Source organism: Podarcis cretensis (assembly GCF_951804945.1).
Source record: "Podarcis cretensis genome assembly, chromosome: 14".
Taxonomy (NCBI): domain Eukaryota; kingdom Metazoa; phylum Chordata; class Lepidosauria; order Squamata; family Lacertidae; genus Podarcis; species Podarcis cretensis.
The window spans coordinates 36,258,665-36,280,439 of NC_137183.1; positions in this window are offsets into that span (position 1 = coordinate 36,258,665).

Consider the following 21,775-nt stretch of genomic DNA (forward strand, 5'->3'; position numbering starts at 1 on the left):
GGACGCAATAAACAGCAGATTGGCACGGAGCCTTTTCATTGCTCCCCACGTTCCAGACTTACAGATGCTGCCAATCAAGTGGGCAGCCCTTCCCTCCCACTCAGTTGATAAAATATCCTTTGCCCAAGAGCAGATCAAGGAAAAGAAGATTTTATGGTTTTATTTAGTATGTAAACAGTCCAAGCATCCCGCCGGCCAGTTAAAAGAAAAAAGAGAGGCAGAGAAAGAGAGAGATGTTTGTTCTAGGGTGATTAAAATATAGAAAACTCTTTTAAATCACACGTGTTGTTGATTTATTTATTTTTAAAATCGCAATATATACACATATATAAATTTGCTCACCCGCTCTGTCCCCAAACAACAAAATTCAGGCTGGGAAAGAAGAGATTAAAGAGAATAGAAACATCCCTCTCGGAAACTTTAAAAATCCAATTTCAACAGCTAAGGAAAACAGATTAATGGATAGCTCAAGCCCTCCCTCTCAAAGGCTGCCCAGAGATAGATTAGAGAGCTGACTTCACACTTTTCACGGCAATCATGTTTGCAATGGATACACACTTGCGTTCCAACAGTATTTGCCGTGTGGGAAGAGCTGCAAACAGACATGCTCTCAGGCATGTAGTGGCCTGGTAGTACAGCACTGCGGTCCATCAGAGCTCCCTGTCAGGGATGCGGGGGGAATTCAATTCAGTTCATGTTTAAAGGCAAAACTAATGCACACTTTCCGAAACACTACATGAAGCAAAACACAGGCATCCTTCAAAATTCGCACTTCTCAGAATTTTGCAGAGCAGCTCTCCAGCCAGGCAACGTGTGCAAAAAATGCATATACAAAGCTGTGCGTAAAAACACTGCAAAAATGATGGACAGAAGTGCATCCTATTAGGGAAAGTTGTTTTGTAAAAATTATGGAAAACCTAAAGGTGCATATTAGGATAAATTCAAGAAAATGCTGACAAATTTCCATGAGGCCTTTTATTTTTTTATTTTTTAAAAAAATCACAGGCTGATGTGGAAAGGGGGAGAACTGAAGATGGGGGAAAGGGTTGGAAACTGATATATTTGCCCATCTCTACTCCCTGGGTGCTTAGGAATGCATGCCTGCTCATCACATTTTCTGTATTTGCTTTGAGGGATACGAGTTAGCAAAGCCACAAATAGCAGAGCTTCCATATCATCTGAAGCACGACTGGCCTACCCTCAGAAAGGGATAGTTCACAGTATGATTAATAGAATCACACAGACAAGCAACAGGCCAAGATGACTATCCTATGAGAGGTGGGTGTATCTGCCTCAGTTTCTCCCAGGTTCTCATTTTTCATAGACTATGGTTCAGTTCAATACATTTCCACATCAGCATGAAATGTTTATTTAAAAAAAAAAGAGGTCCTTGTGAAAATTTGTCTACATTTTAGGGAACCTTCCTGCTAATATACATATTTTTGTATGGTATATTGCCAAATGTGCAACCAAGTAATTAAAAATGTCTTTAGCAGGGGCAGTGTGCATAAGAACCCAGATGTTTGTGAACATAGTGTGCAAAATATATCAGGGGAAATTGCTTTCCAAAAATGAGGAGATGAGGTAGCCCAATATGTTTAAACTTACTGAATTGTGTTACTTCTTAGTGAGCGATTAGGTAAAATGTTGACTGCATGCTTAGACCTCCATATTTTAAGATCTAAGTCTGCACAGAGTGATTCAAAAATTGAACCCATGAAGCATTCCCCTAGAAGTGTATGGTGGGGGAACTTTACTTACTGAATTTCTGCTTGTAAAGCAATTATAAAAGGTATAGGACCTTATCTTGGAGAAAATGGTTGGTGCTTATTACTGCAAACTGGAGAAGAAGATGGCCTTCTGACTGTCTTTAGCTGAAGGCGCTTTTTGAATCATGATCCCTAGTATTATGTATCATACAGCAAAGGACACAGAATGCCAAACATAAGGGGTGTTTGCACCTGCGTAAGGCTGCCACCTCCTGCAAGCCTGAGAATATAGCTGTGGGTTTTTTTAAAAAAGAAAGTGTATAAAAATCAGCAACGGATGGGGATAAGATGTACAGAAGACTGGAAGGAAGAGGAACAGAGAGAGCATTGAAACTGACAAGACTGGTCCATCCTTTGGTATGCATCTTCTTTCAAATGTCTTCCTTTGCGCAAATGCCGGCTGAGATCCACCACAATGAAAGAGCTTTCAGATTCGGTAAGAACTTCTCCCTGCCGTAGTTAGAGAGATGAGTGGAAGCTGCAGGTGGGTGGGCATGGAGCTGTGAAGAACCAGGGCACCTGCCAGGGTGCATAGGTCTATTGGATCATGGGTGTTAGTGAAGCTAAGAGGTTAATCACTGGTGGAGATGTGTCACACCTTGGCAAGGGGCTCCTGATGGAGTTGATGGCAAGCAAAGGCATTAGTGGCACAAAACCAAACTGAAGCTCCAGGCCTCTTAATAGGCAGTGCTGTGATTAAACAGTGCTGAGCCCACCAACGAGGACTGTTTTGAGCAGCCCCTTTTACACCGTGGGTGGGGAACTCCAGGCTTGGGTGCTGAATGCCACACTCCCTTGGGATTCACCCCTCCTTAGACCACACCCCCTCTCTCCAGGCCAAACCCCTGACTTAAACATTTTTGGTTGGCTGGTTTCATGGACTGCTTGGACACAGACGAATGGTGCAAGGAACCAGCTGGGGAACCCCCAAGGGAAGGAGGCTTAGAGTCTGTGAAGTGGTGGTCGGACAACAGTGAGTGGTCAGAGGGAGAAGGCTGAGAAGAGGAGGTGTCAGAAGCTGAAGTGGTGATAGGACTTAACGACCTGGGAGAGTCTGTAGCAGAGAAAAGTGCAAAATCAGAGGCAGAAGCTGAAGCAGGAGGATGGAAGGAAATAGGCCAAGAGGCAGACACGAGTCAGGCCGGTGAAGAGTCATGGGTGTCTCCCCCCTCCTGCAAGCGACAAGCTCCCTCCCTGTCTCCCAGAACAAGAAGAGGCATGAAAAGAGCGTAGGAGAAAATGGCTCCATGCAGGGGCAGTCTCAGATTGCTTGGGGAAAGCCCTGGAGAGCAGTGGACTTAGACAACTGTGGGAAGGTGGAGACTTGCAATCTCAGCAACTGATCCATGTGGCAAGACCTAACGGGAATGCCCTGCTGTACTCATGAGGCCTGACACTAAGTCAGTGCAAACTGTGTTCTTGCTAATAGGGAGTTACCTCCAATTTGAACGGAATGATTTACTGCTGGTTCACTCCTGACAGCTGGCATGTGTCCTTGAACCCTGAAGATGCCTCTTGCTTGCTGGATGGAGGAGGGAGAGGGGTGTGCCAGCGTGTGTAGAAAGTGGCCTGAAGTAAAATTCACATTTGTTGCTCCACTCACTTTTTCTTCTCATGTGGCCCCCCAAAGACTGCCCAGAATGGAATGTGGCCCTCCAGCTGGAAAAGGTTCCCCATCCCACTTTACCTGCTCAATGAACCAAGGAGAGATCTGTGTAGGGGAAGGGCTCAGGGGTGGAGCATCTGCTTTGCATGCAGAAGGTCCCAGGTTCAATCCTCCGCATCTTCAGGTAGGGCTGGGAATGCCCCCTCTGTGAAATCCTGCAGAAGAGCTGCCCGTAAGTGCTGTTAATAATGCTTAGCAGAATGAGCCAAGGGTCTGACTTGGCGTAATACGGCTTCCTATATTAGACATGGTTGGGGAGATGACAAGTGCACATCATCTTCTGCATTCACCTGCAGCATAAGAGCCTAGGGACCTAAAAAGAGTTCTGCTAGATCAGTCCCTCTAGTCCATTATCCTCTTCTCACAGTGACCACCCAGAGGCCCCAATGGGAAGTCCGCAAGCAGGACTTGAACGTAACAGCACTCTCCCCACATCACGAGTCCTGTGGCATCACCGAGGCATGGAGTGGCAGGCAGAGGCATGCAAATAATAATAATAATAATAATAACAACAACAACAATAATAATTGTTATTAGTAGCATCAAGAGGGCTGTCCACCTCACTCCTTCATTTGTAAAATCAGCACATGCCACTTTATCTACCAGGTTACCAGGCTCAGAGCAAGCCAGGCTCTTAAACCATAGTCTGACTGTAGATTCAGACAAAATAGGGAACAATGGTTCATTGTTGTTGTTGTTGTTGTTTAGTCATTTAATCATGTCCGACTCTTCGTGACCCCATGGACCAGAGCACGCCAGGCACTCCTGTCTTCCACTGCCTCCCGCGGTTTGGTCAAACTCATGCTGGTAGCTTCGAGAACACTGTCCAACCATCTCGTCCTCTGTTGTCCCCTTCTCCTTGTGCCCTCCATCTTTCCCAGCATCAGGGTCTTTTCCAGGGAGTCTTCTCTTCTCATGAGGTGGCCAAAGTATTGGAGTCTCAGCTTCAGGATCTGTCCTTCCAGTGAGCACTCAGGGCTGATTTCCTTAAGAATGGATAGGTTTGATCTTCTTGCAGTCCGTGGGACTCTCAAGAGTCTCCTCCAGCAACATAATTCAAAAGCATCAATTCTTCGGCGATCAGCCTTCTTTATGGTCCAGCTCTCACTTCCATACATCACTACTGGGAAAACCATAGCTTTAACTATACGGACCTTTGTTGGCAAGGTGATGTCTCTGCTTTTTAAGATGCTGTCTAGGTTTGCCATCGCCTTTCTCCCAAGAAGCAGGTGTCTTTTAATTTCGTGGCTGCTGTCACCATCTGCAGTGATCATGGACCCCAAGAAAGTAAAATCTCTCACTGCCTCCATTTCTTCCCCTTCTATTTGCTAGGAGATGATGGGACCAGTGGCCATGTTCTTCGTTTTTTTGATGTTGCACTTCAAACCATATTTTGCACTCTCCTCTTTCACCCTCATTAAAAGGTTCTTTTATTCTTCCTCACTTTCTGCCAGCAATGTTAGAGACTTCCTAATTTAATTGTAGTTTGCAGTAAAGGAACTGTGTGCTTGGGCAACATATTTGCTGAGGACTCAGCTGGTTAAGCCATGATTAACCAATCTGTCAATTTCATTTTCTTTCATCTTCTCATTTTTCCAATCTTCAATCCAGTTCTTCACATTTGTGCAACAATATGCTCTTTTAAAAAAACCAAAAAACAACCACGAAAATTCACCAGCATTTTAGCGTGCTCTTTTCACCCAAAACTGAAAGCCCAACCTCTCACTCATGACAGTAGCAGCAGCACTCCAACCAAACTGAACATCTGAGTCCAACTTAGCTGGCAAGGCCACCTTCATTTAAAAGCCCCTAGACACCAACTGAATGTAGCCCAGGGGCTCCCTCTTGTGGGCAACATAGAGCACATCAGCTTAGCATGGCTTGGCAACATGGACCATGTACGGCTGGCTATCAGTGTTGTGAAGAAGAAGAAGGAGAAGAAGAAGAAGAAGAGTTTGGATTTGATATCCCGCTTTATCACTACCCGAAGGAGTCTCAAAGCGGCTAACATTCTCCTTTCCCTTCCTCCCCCACAACAAACACTCTGTGAGGTGAGTGGGGCTGAGAGACTTCAGAGAAGTGTGACTAGCCCAAGGTCACCCAGCAGCTGCATGTGGAGGAGCGGAGACGCGAACCCGGTTCCCCAGATTATGAGTCCACCACTCTTAACCACTACACCACACTGGCTCCACACTGTGAGCTTTAGTTCTGCCCATTAACCAAGGACAGACCCTGGATGGCTTTTCTTTTTCTTTAGAAAAGAGAGTTTCTGGTCCTGTGTGCAAAATATTGGAGAATCTATCATACTTGCTCAACGGTTAGGGCCCAGGTTCTCTGTTGTGGGGGGAAATACAGAGCTGCCTTTTAATCAATCAGACCATTGGTCCATCTAGCTCAGTATTGTCTACACGGACAGGCAGAAGCTCTCCAGGGTTGAAGGCCATTGATCTCTGCCAGCCCTACCTGGAGATGCTGGGAGTTTCTGCATGCAAAACAAGTGCTCTTCCACTGAGTTACACTCCTTCCTCACATCTATAACCTTTCCCTCACTTGGAACGTGCTTTCCTGGAGATTTGTTGATGCATGCAAACATACTGCCTCCAGGGGGCGCTCTCTGATCTCTGTCAGGTTGGAAGCCTCACAAAGGCGATCAGCCCTGGTGTAGCAATCAAAGCTGAGGCAGCCTCACCTCCTTGCCAGACAACTTGGGGAGCCCAACCCACTCTATTTTTAAACATCCCTGTGCTCTTCTCTGCCCATTCTCGGGCCCAGATATTCCTTCTATTGTTCCTCTCAGGGATGGGCCACTGGTGTCACAAGTACAACACCACAAGTGTTATTTATTTTCTTTGCAAAACCAATTCCTTCTCCTGTTTGCAAGAGAGCCACGGGGCGAGTAGGCACACAAGGAGGCGATTGGCAAAAACCAGCTCCACCTTCAGTGGAGGAGAGGCTCAGAAATTGGGGAAGGCTTTGTCGAAACTGTTCGGGATCCAGCCCGGCCCCCAGGTGACTCTGGGTTCGAGGAGCTCAGCCAGCCCTCCCCCAACAATTCTGCTGAGATATTGGGCGTTGCAGCAGCTCCTGTCACAGCAAAAGGCTCTCCTCCTTTAGCCTTTGTTGTTTCTCAGCCAAGCATTTCATTTGAGAAATACAGTAGTGTAAGGCAAACCAAATCCACAGGCAAGAAGGTGAAGTGGGCATTTGGTCCCGCAAAAAGAAAGGAAAGGCAAACCCCAAGACTGATGGGCAGGGGGAAGCTGCAGGTTTGAGAGAGGCCCATGCAGAACACAGGTAAACTATGGAACTTGCCCCAGCAGGAGGCAGTGATAGCCACCAACTCGGAAGGCTTTAAAAGAAGATTGGACAAATTCATGGAGGAGAAGGCTGTCAGTGGCTGCTAGCCACAATGGCTATGCTGTGTCTTCACTTCTGGAGGCAGTAGTGCTTCTGAATACCAGTTGCTATAAACCACTGGGGGTGGGGCAGTGCTCTTGTGCTCAGGGCCTGCTTGAGGGTTTCCTGCAAACATCTGGGTGGCCGGTGTGAGAACAGAACTGACATAGCAGGCTCTTCTTATGTCCAAAGTGAACCCTGGAAAGTCCCCTCCGTTGTCAGGGAGGCCCTGTAGGTTTCTGTTAGGCATCCATTGTTGCAATCAACACTGCTTGGCCGAATCTAGCTGCCATTTTAATTACAGTGGTAAGCTGTACGCCGGCTCCCTCAGCCAATAAAGCGAGATGAGTGCCGCAACCCCAGAGTCGGCCACGACTGGACCTAATGGTCAGGGGTCCCTTTACCTTTACTTTACCTACCTCGGGTTAAGAACTTAATTCTTTCTAGAGGTCTGTTCTTAACCTGAAACTGTTCTTAAGCTGAAGTACCACTTTAGCTAATGGGGCTTCCCGCCGCCTCTGTGTGATTTCTGTTCTCATCCTGAAGCAAAGTTCTTAACCGGAGGTACTATTTCTGGGTTAGCGGAGTCTGTAACCTGAAGTGTCTGTAACCTGAGGTACCACTGTACCCACAACACCCCAAAAGTGATGCCACATCAAGGGCACTTTGGGCCAGCCCTAAGCAGGGGTGAAGGGACTATATTTACTTCTTCTTATTATTATTATTCTTATTATTATTGTTGTTGTTGTTGTTGTTATTATTACAAAAATGCACATTCCTTGTCAGACCTCATAGTGTCAAGGCAGTTTCTAGCTGTGATAATATTTGACATTTGATAGGCAAATATTGAGAGGCAAAGAGAATGCGATGCAATAAAAATAAGATATATCAAAAGCAAGCCGCAATGCCAATGGGTGAGCACCCTGTCTTTTCCACTATAAACATAAGAAGAGCCTGTTGGATCAGGCCAATGGCCCATCTACTCCAGCATCCTGGTCTCACAGTGGCCAACTAGGTGCTTGTGGGAAAGTGGCCAGCAGGATCCGGGCACTGGAACACTCCCCACTCCTGTGGTTTCCAGGAAGTGATATGACTCAAGTATCTGTTGCCTTTTGCACCTGATCACTCTGTTTTCTGATAGGGTTGCTGGATGTCAAAGGAGAGCAGTGTTTTGGCTTACATTCCTTTCCTGTCCCCTAGGGTCTGCTCTGTCTTTTTCAGTCTGTGGATGGGAAACTTCAAGGCCCCTCACCCACAGTGTCAGATTCAGGGAAAGATCCCATCTCCAGGTCACAGCCAAGCACACCTCTTTGCAGAAGAAGCCGTTCATTCAAACCGGTAGCAATTCATTAATCAGAGACCCACACATAGCATTCCCTCATGAGCAACCATCCAGGGGCCTCAAAATGCCTGGAAACTGTAGTTTCCCAAGAGAGCTGAGAGCTGTTATTATATTCCTCAAAGAACTAACAGTGGGTTTATCAGACGTTCTCCATTGCTGGCCTAAGGCAACACCTGTTAATCTCTGAGCTATGATTCCCAGAGTTCCCTGGGAAGAGGGATTGATGGTTCAACCATGATGGGAATTGCAGCTCTGTAACAAACTGCAGTTCCCATGATTCTTTGGGGTGTGAGCCATGACTGATTAAAGCATGGGTTGGCAAACTAAGGGCCACGGGCTGGATCAGGCGCAATTGCTTTCTAAATCCAGCCCGCGGACGGCCAGGGAATCGCCGCGTGGATTGGCAGCATGTGGATCAGCAGCACATGTTCTTTCACTCTCCCTCCCACTCCCTCCCACAGCGGTGGTGGCACCTCCTCCCTCCCTCCTCTTGGCTTTTCCCCGCCCAACCTAGAGGAGGAAGGGGCTGGGCTTTGTTGGTGCCAGCCCCTCTCCAGAGCCCTTTCATGTACCGCTCATTGTGCCTCTGCCACCGCCGCCACCAGCCCCTGCAGCTTGCAAGACACAGGAGCCGTGGCTGGCTGAGCACGTTTCTGAGCACAATTCAAAGTGTTGGTGCTGACCTTTAAAGCCCTAAACGGCCTCGTTCCAGTATACCTGAAGGAGCGTCTCCACCCCCATTGTTCTGCCTGAACACTGAGGTCCAGCACCAAGGGCCTTCTGGCGGTTCCCTCGCTGTGAGAAGCCAAGTTGCAGGGAACCAGGCAGAGGGCCTTCTTGGTAGTGGCGCCCGCCCTGTGGAATGCTCTCCCTTCAGATGTCAAAGAGAACAACAACTACCAGACTTTTAGAAGACATCTGAAGGCAGCCCTGTTTAGGGAAGCTTTTAATGTTTGATGCGTTACTGTTAATATTCTGTTGGGAGTGGCTGGGGAGGCCCAGCCAGATGGGTGGGTTATAAATAAATTATTATTATTATTATTATTATTATTATTATTATTATTATTATTACTATTACTAAGCACCCCTCTTGAGCAGCCACCATTAAAAGCAGCCCCTCTCTGGAGCCCTTTCAAGCGTCACTCATTGTCCCTCGTTCATTCCCCCCCCCCAAATATAGTCCAGCTCCCCACAAGGTCTGAGGGACAGTGGAACCGGCCCCCTGCTGAAAATGTTTGAGGACCTCTGGTTTAAAGGGTGTGGCACTGCATTAAATGCGTAGTGCAGATACGGGACCTTACGTAGGTGTAGCAGGCTACATTCTAGCCAGGGAAAAGTCAGAGGGATCTCCCAATCCACCTCTCCATCCTCCAGAAGCACCATCCCAGTTCAAGGACACATTCCAGGCAGGCAAAAGCTCTCAAGGAGGGTGTGAATTAAGACCAGGGAAGGGTGTGGGCCAAGGAGAGGCTTGGAGAGCCAGAGTTGACCTCCTGACCTGAAGTTCCCTGCTCCTGGGCCTGATCCACCACACTCGGAAGGGCATTTGGAAGGAGCACTCAGCTTTGTGAGTCTGCTTTCTGCTTCACAACCAGGACATCTGAATGCATCTGACAGGGCAGCAGAGGTGGGGGCTGCCTCTACAGGCTTCGAGGGGGGGGCTTCAAGAGACTCTTTGGGGCCTGATGCTGTTACCCACAGATTCAAGCTCTGCTCTCAGGGATGGGCTGCAGATTCCAATCCATTGACAGAGAGAGAGAGAGAGAGAGAGAGAGAGAGAGAGAGATGCAACACACGGGAGGGTGTAACCCTCTACTTTCTTTAGAGATGGAATGAGGGAGGGGTGAAGGCAACTCCGCAGGGCAGGCCCAACCTGTTCCTGAAACCCCAGAGCTGGTTCGTCAAGGGAGAGGCTCTGCCAAGAGTCAAGGCTGGGAAAGCCAACGCTCAAAGGGAACCTGCGCTCTGTGGTCGGTGGCGGTTTCAGGTGTGCGAACACAGAAAGGCAGGCCCACAGACCTGCCCTGTCAGGAGGGCTTGCACCTGCACACCGACCAGAAGACCAGGGAAAGACAGCGCAACTCCCTCTCCTATAGCACAGCAATGCCATTGGAGAAAGGATCAGTCTAAAGCTCAGTCCCACTGTGGGGAAGCGGTTAGAGCAGGGGGAGAGAAGCCACATGTCCAGAGGCCAAATGCAGACCTCCAGGCTAGGGGCAAAATATTGCATTATGCTGCTGGAGGCACAATGGGAAGTGCCATCTTCTCCTGCTCTGCTGCTTCCATTGGTGCCACCATTACCGCTGCTTCTCCACCCACCTCCTCAGCTGCTGGTGGAAAAGCAGCGCTGCCATCGTTCCCAGTTTGGGGCAAGGTCGCCCCTGATTTGAGCAGATCGTGCCGATAGCGCATGAGATCTTGCACGCTTTTACAAGATCTCATGCAATTTTGGATGCGATTTCAGTCAAAATTGGCGCTGCTTCTGTGCCACCTTAGGGGCTTCTGCCGCCTGAGGCAGCTGCCTCAGTCTGCCTAATGATAGAGCCAGCTCTGCTCCAGGCCTCTCTGGGGTTGAACAATGTGTAGAATCATAGAACTGTGGCATTGGAAGGAACCATAAGCAGACACTCCAAGTGCCCCTATTTTCTAGGGACAGTCCCAGATTTATAGAAGCCGTCCCTATTTCTGATCCGATCCTGGAATGTCACACTTTCCCTTAGGATATCCCTAAGGAGAAATGTTGGAGGGTATGGAGTTATGTGCCCCCTGAACCAAAGAGGTGAGTAATTATTCAACCTTTAGAAGACATCTGAAGGCAGCCCTGCATAGGGACATTTTTTTAATGTTTAATGTTCTATTATGTTTTTATATATGTTGGAAGCCACCCAGAGTGACTGGAGCAACCCAGTCAGATGGCAAGCTATAAGTTAATAAATAATAATTGAATAGTACATCCCTATTTTCAATGGAGAAATGTTGGAGTGTATGCATGAGCCTGGCTGCTGGATTAGGCCAAAGGCCCATCCAGTCTGCCCATGGGAGTTCCTTCAATAAAGGGTGGGGACAAAAATGAAACAAGCAAACAAAGACGAGAAGAGGAGCCAACATGTGCCGGAGTCTCAGCAGCCCATTTGTGCAGGCATTTAAAATCAGAGCGTTGCACCAGGTCTTTAAATTTCTTCTGCTCTGGACAATGCGGCACCGGTTCTGCCCACATAGCCCAAGTGCCAGAAAGGTGATTCACGCCCCTCTTGAGGGATGGGTGAAATGAGAATGCCACGCATACCTGTGTGTCATGTGAAGAAGGAACACCCTGGGCTAACCAAAAGTGGGGTTGGGGGGGACAGGGCTTGGCGGGGAGGACAGATTCCTCTTGTACTTTTGACCGCCGAGGAGGTTTCTATTTTGGCAAGAAGCTCAGCATTGGATTAATAAGGTGCTAACCTAACAAAGGGTTATCCTGCAAATGAACAATTTCCCCCTACTCATTGCTAGTTGTTTCTTTAACAGCAGTGTGATGGGCAGTGATCCAGTTGGCAAAGCTGGGGGAATGCAGAACCAGCTGAATATGTGTCTGATAAAGCACAGAGCTCTTGTCTGCCAGAAAGGCTGGGTGGAGGCCCTCCTCTTTTGACACTCAGGGTTCTCTCTAAGTCCTGCTCCGAGTAGACTCATTGAAATTAATGTGTTGAAGTAAGTCTTGCCCTTTAACTTCAGTAGGTTTACTCTGGATAGGACTAGACAACACCCCTAAACATGCAGATTCAGGACACGTAAGTTGGCATATGCAAATGTGATGCAAATATCCATCTCCTTTGGTTCCCTTTTTTGGTGATATGTTAAGTGGCGGCCCTCCTCCTTCTCCTGGTGGCAACCATTCAATTAGATCCCAGGACAGGGCAGGTTGTTCAGCAGGCTCCTCCATGTAGGCGGAAAGGTATTAAGAAGTAGGGGGGGAACACCCAAATTGTCAACAGCCGGCTAATATATAGCAGTTTGACTCGATGGGAGAAAATACCTGTAAGTGACACACAGCTTATTTATGGCTTCCTGTCGCACGTCAGGGCTTACGTTGTGTGACAAGCGATGCCTGTTCACCTGTGATGTCAAGAGGCCAGGCACACTGGTACCATGTTTTCCATGAACGCGTGTCTTCTGGCAGCAGTCTGGTGGCAGTCAGTGGTACAAAGGGAACATCTGCATTTATTCCTCCACCCACTTTCCTCTCTGGCCCGGCCCATCCCTGGCACGTGGCCCCTGGAAGGTTGCTCCGAAGGGAATGTGGCCCTTGGGTTGAGAAATGTCCTTACACCTGGGATGACTGCACAAGTCTTGCTCCCAAACATTCCTTGAAAAACGCAAGGGGTTCACCCTCCTGCAAACTGCATATCCAAGCGACATAAGAACTAATTCCAGCTCATCCAGCGATGAGTTGTGCCCATCTCCGCAATGATGTTGGCAAAGAGCCTGCTTCTGGCTCCTCTCACAGCAGGCAGTTTGCAGCTGAGAAGGGCTTCCTCAAATTTCACACCCCAGCTGATGTCATAGTTGCTCAGAGGGGGCCCACGATCCTCAGGATATTTGTGTCATTTATCACGAACTTCTTTAACATAGCACCTTTGGCGTACTTTATAAAGTCACTTATGCCGAAACAAAACAGGACAGGTCTCTGCCCTGATGACCCTACATTTTCATAGCAAGGGAAACAACAAAGAGAAGGAAGGAAGTGTTGGCAGAGGCACTTAAATCATGCTGAAGGAGTCCTGAGAGAAAAGAAACTGGCAATACTTTTCTAGGTGAGCTGAGCAAAAACAGCACATAATAAGAGGAGAAATAAACAGAGAGGAGTTGTCGTTCTTACAAGGTTCAGGGCTAGTCTACAGCAGGAAGTGATATAGAGGAAAACTCACTCAGAACTAACCAGCCACTCAGAACTTGAATTACCTCAGTGGGGCCAATGTGGCTGGATGTTGGGAACCACTTCTTAGTTGGCTGACTGTAAACATAATTAACCCATTGCTTAGTAGCTGAATGATCCCTGGTGTTGTACTTCCAATAGGGAGAAGCTGGGATAAATCAGGGATAAATGTGGGCAAGTGTAGTCTTCCGCTCTTCTGGCAATGAGGACTAGAACATCCATAAGGCAAGATGTATTTTGAGCTTTGGGAGGGGGAGTTCTGAAAGAAGAAAGAGAGGTGGCCCCATCATGTGGGCATTCTGGAAGGACATTCCAGGCATACAGACTACAAAGGATGGGGCCCTTTAAGGGACATGGGGACGTGTGTGGCTGAGGGTGGTAGAGCTGGAGGAGAGAAGGCCAGAAGCAGGAAATAATACTTACTTGGGAGCCAGTTCAATGAAAGTGATCTATGACTTTTATATCTGAGTGGGGTTGCCAACAGTTTTGCTAGCCCGTGCTCCTCCACCTTTAGCAACAGCTTCACCTGCAGATGTTAGCAGGCGATTGCATCCATCTCCCTGCCCTGAAACCTCCACTTGTCAATCTCTGCAGATAAAACTGCTGATTAAAACTGCACAGGAGCGAGCCAGCCTGATTCCCACCCCCATCAGTTGGCCACCCTATTTTCAAGGCAACACGATCCTTCCCTTCGAGCATCCCATGAACCTATAGGACTTGATTAGTGTAATTGCTGCCACTTATTGCTGGGACACCAAAATTGGAGGGTGTTTGAGTTTTTTAAATTACATCCGCTTTGCTCTCTCTCCTTGCCATAACCCTACAGTGCAGTCCCTGGGTGTCTAGTTGTTCAAGAGAGGGAGGAGAGGGAGGCTGTGTAATATTGCCTACAGGGCTATACGCAAGCCGTTTGATGCTTGAGAAGATCCGCGTCAATTCATGGATCCAAATAGCCCAGAGGGATGCGGAAGGCTGCTGGGTGACAAGAGTCTTAGAACAGACCTCCCACACTGGGATGTGGAAGCTTGACATGTTTGTGTCTTTTAAGCGTTCCAGGGAGCATGAAATACACCCGTCATTTAAATTTGGACTAGTTTTCTCGCATGCATAGAAAAAGAAGAACAACATAAAACACTAGAGGTGATAATTAACATAGCAAAGTTAGGATAATTGTGTTTTATCACCGATTACTAGAATTGTGAATGGTCTTTGTGCTGATTTGAGCAAACAGTCCAGCTTTAATTCAGGGGTGGGGATCCTCTGGCCTGGGGACTCGATGCAGCTCTCTCATCCTCTCTGTCTGGTTCTCTGGCTTCAAAACATCCCAGATACATCCCAACCGACCCTCCTTGAATTTTCTGACTTGGCCGAAATGTGTCCTTGGCTCATGACTCTTGTTTCATTGGATTGAGGGTAAAGAGGCACGCATGACCATGTGCAGAAATAAACTAATAATAATAAATAATAATATATTTTATTTATACCCCGCCCTCCCCAGCCAAGACCGGGCTCAGGGCTGCTAACATCAAGTAAAAACAATTGATTAAAATACAACTTAAAAATAAGATTAAGTACAACATTAAAATGCAGCCTCATTTCAGTAGAAACTCAGATCAAAAACTTTTTGGAGAAGAAAACGTCAAATCTTCACCAAGGACAACTATCCAAACTAGTCCTACGTGGGCCAGAAAAAAGCCAGGTAAGTCCCCAGATAGGAGTTCCATCATGGAAGGAGAAAGGAAAAAGGAAAGAGGGGGAGGGGATCAAGTTGATTCCAAGCCAAAGGCCAGGTGGAACAACTCTGTCTTACAGGCCCTGCGGAAAGAAATCAGATCCTACTAGCCTACTGTGCAAAGGTGGCATGTACATTAATTGCCCTACGCACTTTTGCTCCCCCACCACTACCACTGGCATAGGAGCACCAGAAGGTTGCTCAGAAGGGAATGTGGCTCTCATGCATGCAGCCAGCTCCTAGGGACTGAGGTCCCTTTACTACCTCCCCCCCAACAATATTTTTTTTGAGAAGGCCAGATCCACCCCCCCCCCCGAAAAAAGTTGATGGGTATTGCTATTCAAATAGTGGGTGGGTACCATACCAAGTGATTGATTATACAAGGCAGGACTTACCTGCCCCCCATATTTTATTCGTTAGCACCCCTGCCCCCATGCAAAACAGGGTATCCTACCCTTGCTTTAACTGAATTTTCACAGATACACTTCATAGCTAAATGGCTTCACTTACTGTATTAATATTTTATTTCTTTGATTTACATACAAAATATTTTATACCACCCTTTTGACTGCCTATATACCACTCAGGGAGGCTTTCAACAGTTTGAAATAACAAAGCAATAATAGGCATTAAATTACAATGAACAGAACAATCAACATATATATTTTTATATTGCTGTAACGTGCCTCAGGACCTTTTGGTGAAGGGTGGGTAATAATAATAATGAGCAAATTTTTAAATCTTTATATGAAGATTTCTGTCTAATAAATTTTTCTTCCGTGTCCAGATATACATCTGTTTGTCTGTCTAAGATAGATACATTGTCCATTTTTTGAATCAGGCTCTAGTCCACAAATTATATCAGTTTTTTGGGAATTGCAGGCGGATGGAGTACTGTTGTGCTCATGTCCAGATTTCAGGCTTCCCATTGGGGTATCTACCGGCCCATAGGACGCACCTAGTTTTTTGGGGGGGAAATAAAGGGGGAAAAATTTATTTCCCCCCCAGGTGCGGGGCTGGGGTGGGGGAAGCCCGAGCTTCCCCTGACCCCAGCCCCCAGAACAGGCTGCTATCCGCAAGCCGTGGGAGAGCTGCGTGACTTCGCGCAGCTCTCCCACGTCCAGCGGAGAGCTGCGCGAATCCGGAAGCCTCGGGCGTGCTGAGCTCAGCGCGCCCCAAGCTTCTGGGTGCAGGCAAGTTCTCCGCTAGCCGTGGGAGAGCTGCACAACTTCCTGAAGCCTGGAGAGCGAGAGGGGTCGGTGCACACCGACCCCCCTCGCTCTCCAGGCTTCGGCAAAAGCCTGCATTCACCCCATAGGACGCACACACATTTCCCCTTCATTTTTGGAGGGGGAAAAATGCGTCCTATAGGGCGAAAAATATGGTAGTCAATCACTGTGAGAAGAGGATGCTGGACTAGATGGGCTACTGGCCTGATCCAGCGGGCTCATATTACAGTCCTAAAAATCTATGAAATCATTCCATGGTCTGAACATAAGCAAGGCTACCACCTTGCTGAAGCTAAGGTGCTCTGGGTCTGGTCATGCAGGCTGCGAGCTGTAATGCAAAACATCTGGGCAGCACCTGGTTGGCTGCAAATGTCAATGCATTGAAAGAATTTTCCGTTCGCCTCTCAAGATTAGAGCAGAGAGGGAGAGGCCTGAGAAAAGGGGTGGAGGAGGAGAGAGAGAGAGAGAGAGAGAGAGAGAGAGAGAGAGAGAGAGAGAGAGGATGCTATGTATGAGCAAACCATGTCATGTTTTTGGGTGTACAGTTTGAATTTACAGCCATGTGGTGGTGGGTAGAGTGGATCTGCAGCTCTGTTTTTGCCAGAGGGCATTAGCCACGTGCTTCAGGGGAAGCAGTGGCAAGCAGAAGCTGCTATTGAGTAGGTGCAAAGGAGAAGGGAACATAAAATCATAGGAAGATGCATAGGCGTTGCTGCTGCCCACCAAGTGGTGTGCCTTCCCATTTTCCTGGACCAGGAAGCATTAAAAACTACAAAGCCATAATGCAGTGCAACATAGCAAGCTGCCTTATACTGAGTCAGACTGTGGGTCCATATAGCTCAATATTGTCTGAGCTACCTAGTGGTGGCTCCTGAAGCCCCTACCTGCAGGCCTTGAACCTGGGACTTCTGCATGCAAAGCGGGTGCTCTACCACTGAGCTATGCCCCCAGCCAACAAAGATGCAGCCTCTCAGATCAGTGCCTCTATTGAGAACACTTTTAACACAAAAAGCCTCCTCTTCCCCACCCCCACCTCCCCTCCCCTCCTGGGAAGCAGCTATTTCAGACAATATTTACAGATAGTAGAGAGAACAGAATTCAGGGCTGGGCAGGAGAAGGGTGTGAGATGCATTTCAAAAGAGAGAGAGAGAGAGAGAGAGAGAGAGAGAGAGAGAGAGAGAAAGAGGCAGAGGGTGCCAAGAAAATTAATTGCATAAGATGCTTTCTCTCTGCCTGGCCCCTCCCAGCCTCCTGCTGCTCCCACAAGTTATGGTAGAAAACCACTTTTAGATCAACAAGTGCTGCACTGCTGGAGTTACCTGCAAAGAATCTGCTCACAGAGATGCCACAGGAGGAGACTGTCAGCGTGGCTGCCAACTTCACACTGGTCCAGCCAGTAAAGGCTTTTATGTTGTTAAGCCACCAACTTACTATTCAGGTTTGGAAAAGCCACTGAACACATCAAGAGGGTGGTGGGGTTTTTGGCTTTTGTTTTTAATGTAACCACAACAAATGCTCTCCAAATATTTATTTATTTATTTATTTATTTATTTATTTATTTATTTATTTATTTGGCAAGACTTAGACACTGCTTAATTGTAAAAAACAAACAAAAAAAACCCCTCCAATGCACACAATTTTTTGGGCAAGAAAATTCTCCCAATATAATGCGTTTTCAATGTTGTTTTCTCTCAGTTTCTATTTTTTTTCAATCTTAAATTCAGTTCCCCCCATTTCTGCAGCAGTTCCCATTTCGTTCTGAATCCTTGTGAAAATTCACCAGCATTTTAACATGACTTTCTCTTAATAAACAAATTTCTGTGTGCATTTAACTAATGCAAACATTTCTGCATGCAGCTTCTCCTAACACAATGATTTTTGTATATTTATGCACACTGTTCTCCTAATATGTGCAATATTTGCAAATAGCTGTTTGTTTGGAGAACTGCAGTGCAAAATTCGTATACTTGCCAATTTCGAAGGGTAGCTGTGTTTCACTTGTCATATCGCTTCAAAAAGTGTGGATTTGATAGATTCACCTTTAAACACGAACTGAATTGAATTTCTCCCTCCATCTATACTCAGGAGTAGACAGAATGGGGCTTGATGCACCAATATTTCAAATAGGAATAAGCCACTTTCATTATTTACTGGATCTCTGAGCATGACCGAGAAATCAGTGCAGTGAAATGCAGGTGTGAAATCTGGCAAGTCAGGACAACTCGGAAGATTAACTGGAGGGCCTTGGAAATCTTGGCACTGCCTATTGCCTTCCTGCTTTGTTAGAATCCTCTTGAGGCTTGTTCCATCTTGTTCCCATCTCCTCCCCTGCTTCCCAACCCCACAAGCCTTTTGTTTGTGTGTGTGTCTCCCCACACACTCTAGAACTGATGCCATTGTTGGCTTCAAACAAGACTCCCTGACAACTATGGAGTCCTAGACCATATTCACCTGCCCAGTTACTAAGCACACACTGCATTTCCCATGCTGCCTTTTTAAAAATCACAGTTCACACATGACGTTATCCAAAATGTATATGTATCCTGTATTTTCATTATAAAATATCGCCATTGGTCACATGGAAGCACTGTGATGCTTCAAACACTCACAACCTCTCCCAAATAATGCTGGGAACTATTGTTTGTTGACTATATTCATTATCGCAAATGCACATAAATAGCAGGATGCATGGAAGGGTAGCCATGGTACAAGCCCTTTCTTTAAAATATAAATAGGAGTGGCGTGGCTGGGAAGGAGCGTATTTGCACATCAGCTCTTATTTTGATTAACCCTGTTGCCGTGAAATTGCACACTGAATTTCAGCACAGAGCTGGATGAAAGACCAGCTTCGGGCGTTGGGCCAAGGCGGTTTTTAAAATGATGAATTGATAGGAGCGATAAACAAGATGACATAATTAGAGTGCAGGATCAGCAGCCAGCACTCAACACAGGCCGGAGAGAATTCACAGGTCTCTCCTAAAAGCTCCAGAGAGAAGTTAAAATCAACAGACTGAGCTTGGGCATGAATATTTTAAAAAGAGAGAGGTGGCTGTAGGTTTTCTCAACATTATATCCTTTGGCAGGCAGCTCACAGGGCATGAATACTCCATCAACCTCAAGAGAACACAAGAATAGACCTGCTAGATCAGGCCAGAGGCCTATCTAGTCCAGCATCCTGGCCTCAAAGAGACCAGCTAGATGAGACCTGAGTGCAACAGTGCCCTACAGACTTGTGATTCCAAGCAACTGGTATTCAGAGGCATGCTTCCTCCTGTGGGAGTGAGTTCCATAGTTTATCTGTGCACTGCACAAAAAAGTACTTTATCTGTCCTGAACCTTCCAACGTTCACCTTCAATGGATGTCCGTAATTTCCAGTCTTCTGTGAGAGGGAAAGAAAAACATTCAACTTTCTCCCTGCAACTCACAATTTTTTAAACTTCTTTCATGCCACCTCCTACTTGCCTTTTCACTAAACTATAACATCCCAAATGCTGGGATTTAGAAGCAGAATGCTGGGAGTTAGCGAACGGAATTATAATGGGGAGAAGAGAAATACTGAAGGGGTACTTCACAATGGAAGTAATACCTATGGCTGCTTAACGGGGGTCCTCTATAAGACTAAGTTGAGGGTCTAAAATGGTGATGATGAATGATATCCAGGCGAGCAGATAGAGAAATCTTAGGGTGGGTACAGGTGCAGGCATTACAGACTTACCCTTCATGAATTTGTCTAAGACTCTGAAGAAGTGTGCATGCACACAAACGCTCATACCAATAACAAACTTAGTTGGTCTCTAAGGTGCTACTGGAAGGATTTTTTTTATTTTGTTTCGACTGCAGCAGACCAACACGGCTACCTACCTGGAAGTTGTCTAAGACTGTGTACATGCTCCTTTTTCCTCTGCATCCATTGCACTCCCAACACTGGTTTGGGAAGCTGTGTGCACATAGCATTAGCCATAGTCCATATCCATCCTTTATCTATCCTGTTGTTTCTTATGTAATACCGGGTTTTGATGCACCCCTGCCAAACCACCTTCAATCTAAATTGAGAAATAGAACAACCTAGCTGCATTTTGTAATATGTGCACAGCCCTGGTCCTCTTTCAAAGCTATCTAATTTGGTGGCCATCACTAGCCATCAATAGGTCTTGTGGGAGCAAATTCCATAGTTTAACTTCTTCTGTCTACCCTGAATCTTCCAACATTCCATTCCATGTAATGTTTCTGAGTTCTAGTACGATGAGAGATGAAGACCCCCCCCTGCTCACTTTCTTCGCACCATGCAAGTGATCCCCATTTTGCTTAATTTTGAGGAACAACGGTGAGGCTACTTTCCTGCTCCTCTGTTTTCCTGATCTATGTAGCCCTCTTCAGGGTACTATTAGCTCACTTGGAGGGGAGCAGTTCTGTGCTGAGGTTCAGCATTGGAACTCCCAATTATTTTTTTCAAAAATACCACCAGGAGAGCCAGTCATAGATCTCCCATGCTGGTTGTCCTTTAGATATTTATTTTTGAGGGACTTGGGCAAGGTGGTTATGTGTTGTATTTTAAAGCACTCATATAGTGGCCAATTCAGAAGTGCAGAGTTCCTTCATGATAGTCACAACCATGGCTCCTTATAGCCACACCCCTTTATAAAATTATACAACCTTCTAAGATTTTACAGTAATCTTATAATTATACAGTAATAATAATTACAGATGCATTGCAATGATCGATGCAGATTTCCATGTTGCCCTTCGGCTATATCTACTGTTTATCATGCACATACATGGGCAAATGATTTGGTGTTCTCCAATATCTTCTTCTGAAGTGACGTTAGTTCTGTTTCCATTGAATTTCCATTGTATGTAACAGAATTTGCTCACTATTATCATGAAACTGAACAACCTTCTTTTAAAACTGAAGCCACTTTTCAGTGGTTGACTCACCTCCTTTCACTCTGATTGGCTAAAGCACAAAGGGTGAGGAGACTTCTCAGTGCCTAAAAAGCTCTCCCTTCAGGCCAATTGGGCAGCTCTGAGGCACTGGAAACAGGGACCCCGTTGCAGAAACTATAATGAGTTGTTGACCCTCTGCAACCCTGAACCGCTACATCAATGCTTTAAAGAGAACAATTTGAATGGCTATCAGAAGACAGTCCTTTGTTTGAAGATGTCCTCTGTTTGAAAAGCTGTCTGGTCTAAGCTATGTTTAAAGATAACAAATCCTATGATGGGAGAACAGAGGGCTTGAAGTAGCCCATGCACAGTTAGCATATGGGCAATAGACTAAATGGGCATGCAGCTCACCAAGTGGCAGTCTTCCTCATTATGGTATGATGGGCTGGATTCTTTCTAAATTTGCATCTTTACATATCAATTAGCACACACACAAAGTTATACATCACCTTCTTTGGGTGATATGTTTCCTTTTTTCTTTTTTTTTACAATGTGTAAGTCTGTGTATTTTTCCTGCCAACCTAGCAGTTCGAAAGCACATCAAAGTGCAAGTAGATAAATAGGTACCAGTCCGGCGGGAAGGTAAATGACGTTTCCGTGCACTGCTCTGGTTCGCCAGAAGCGGCTTAGTCATGCTGGCCACATGACCCAGAAGCTATACGCTGGCTCCCTCGGCCAATAAAGCGAGATGAGCGCTGCAACCCCAGAATAGGTCATGACTGGACCTAATGGTCAGGGGTCCCTTTACCTTTACCTTTAAGTCTGTGTATTGCGTAGG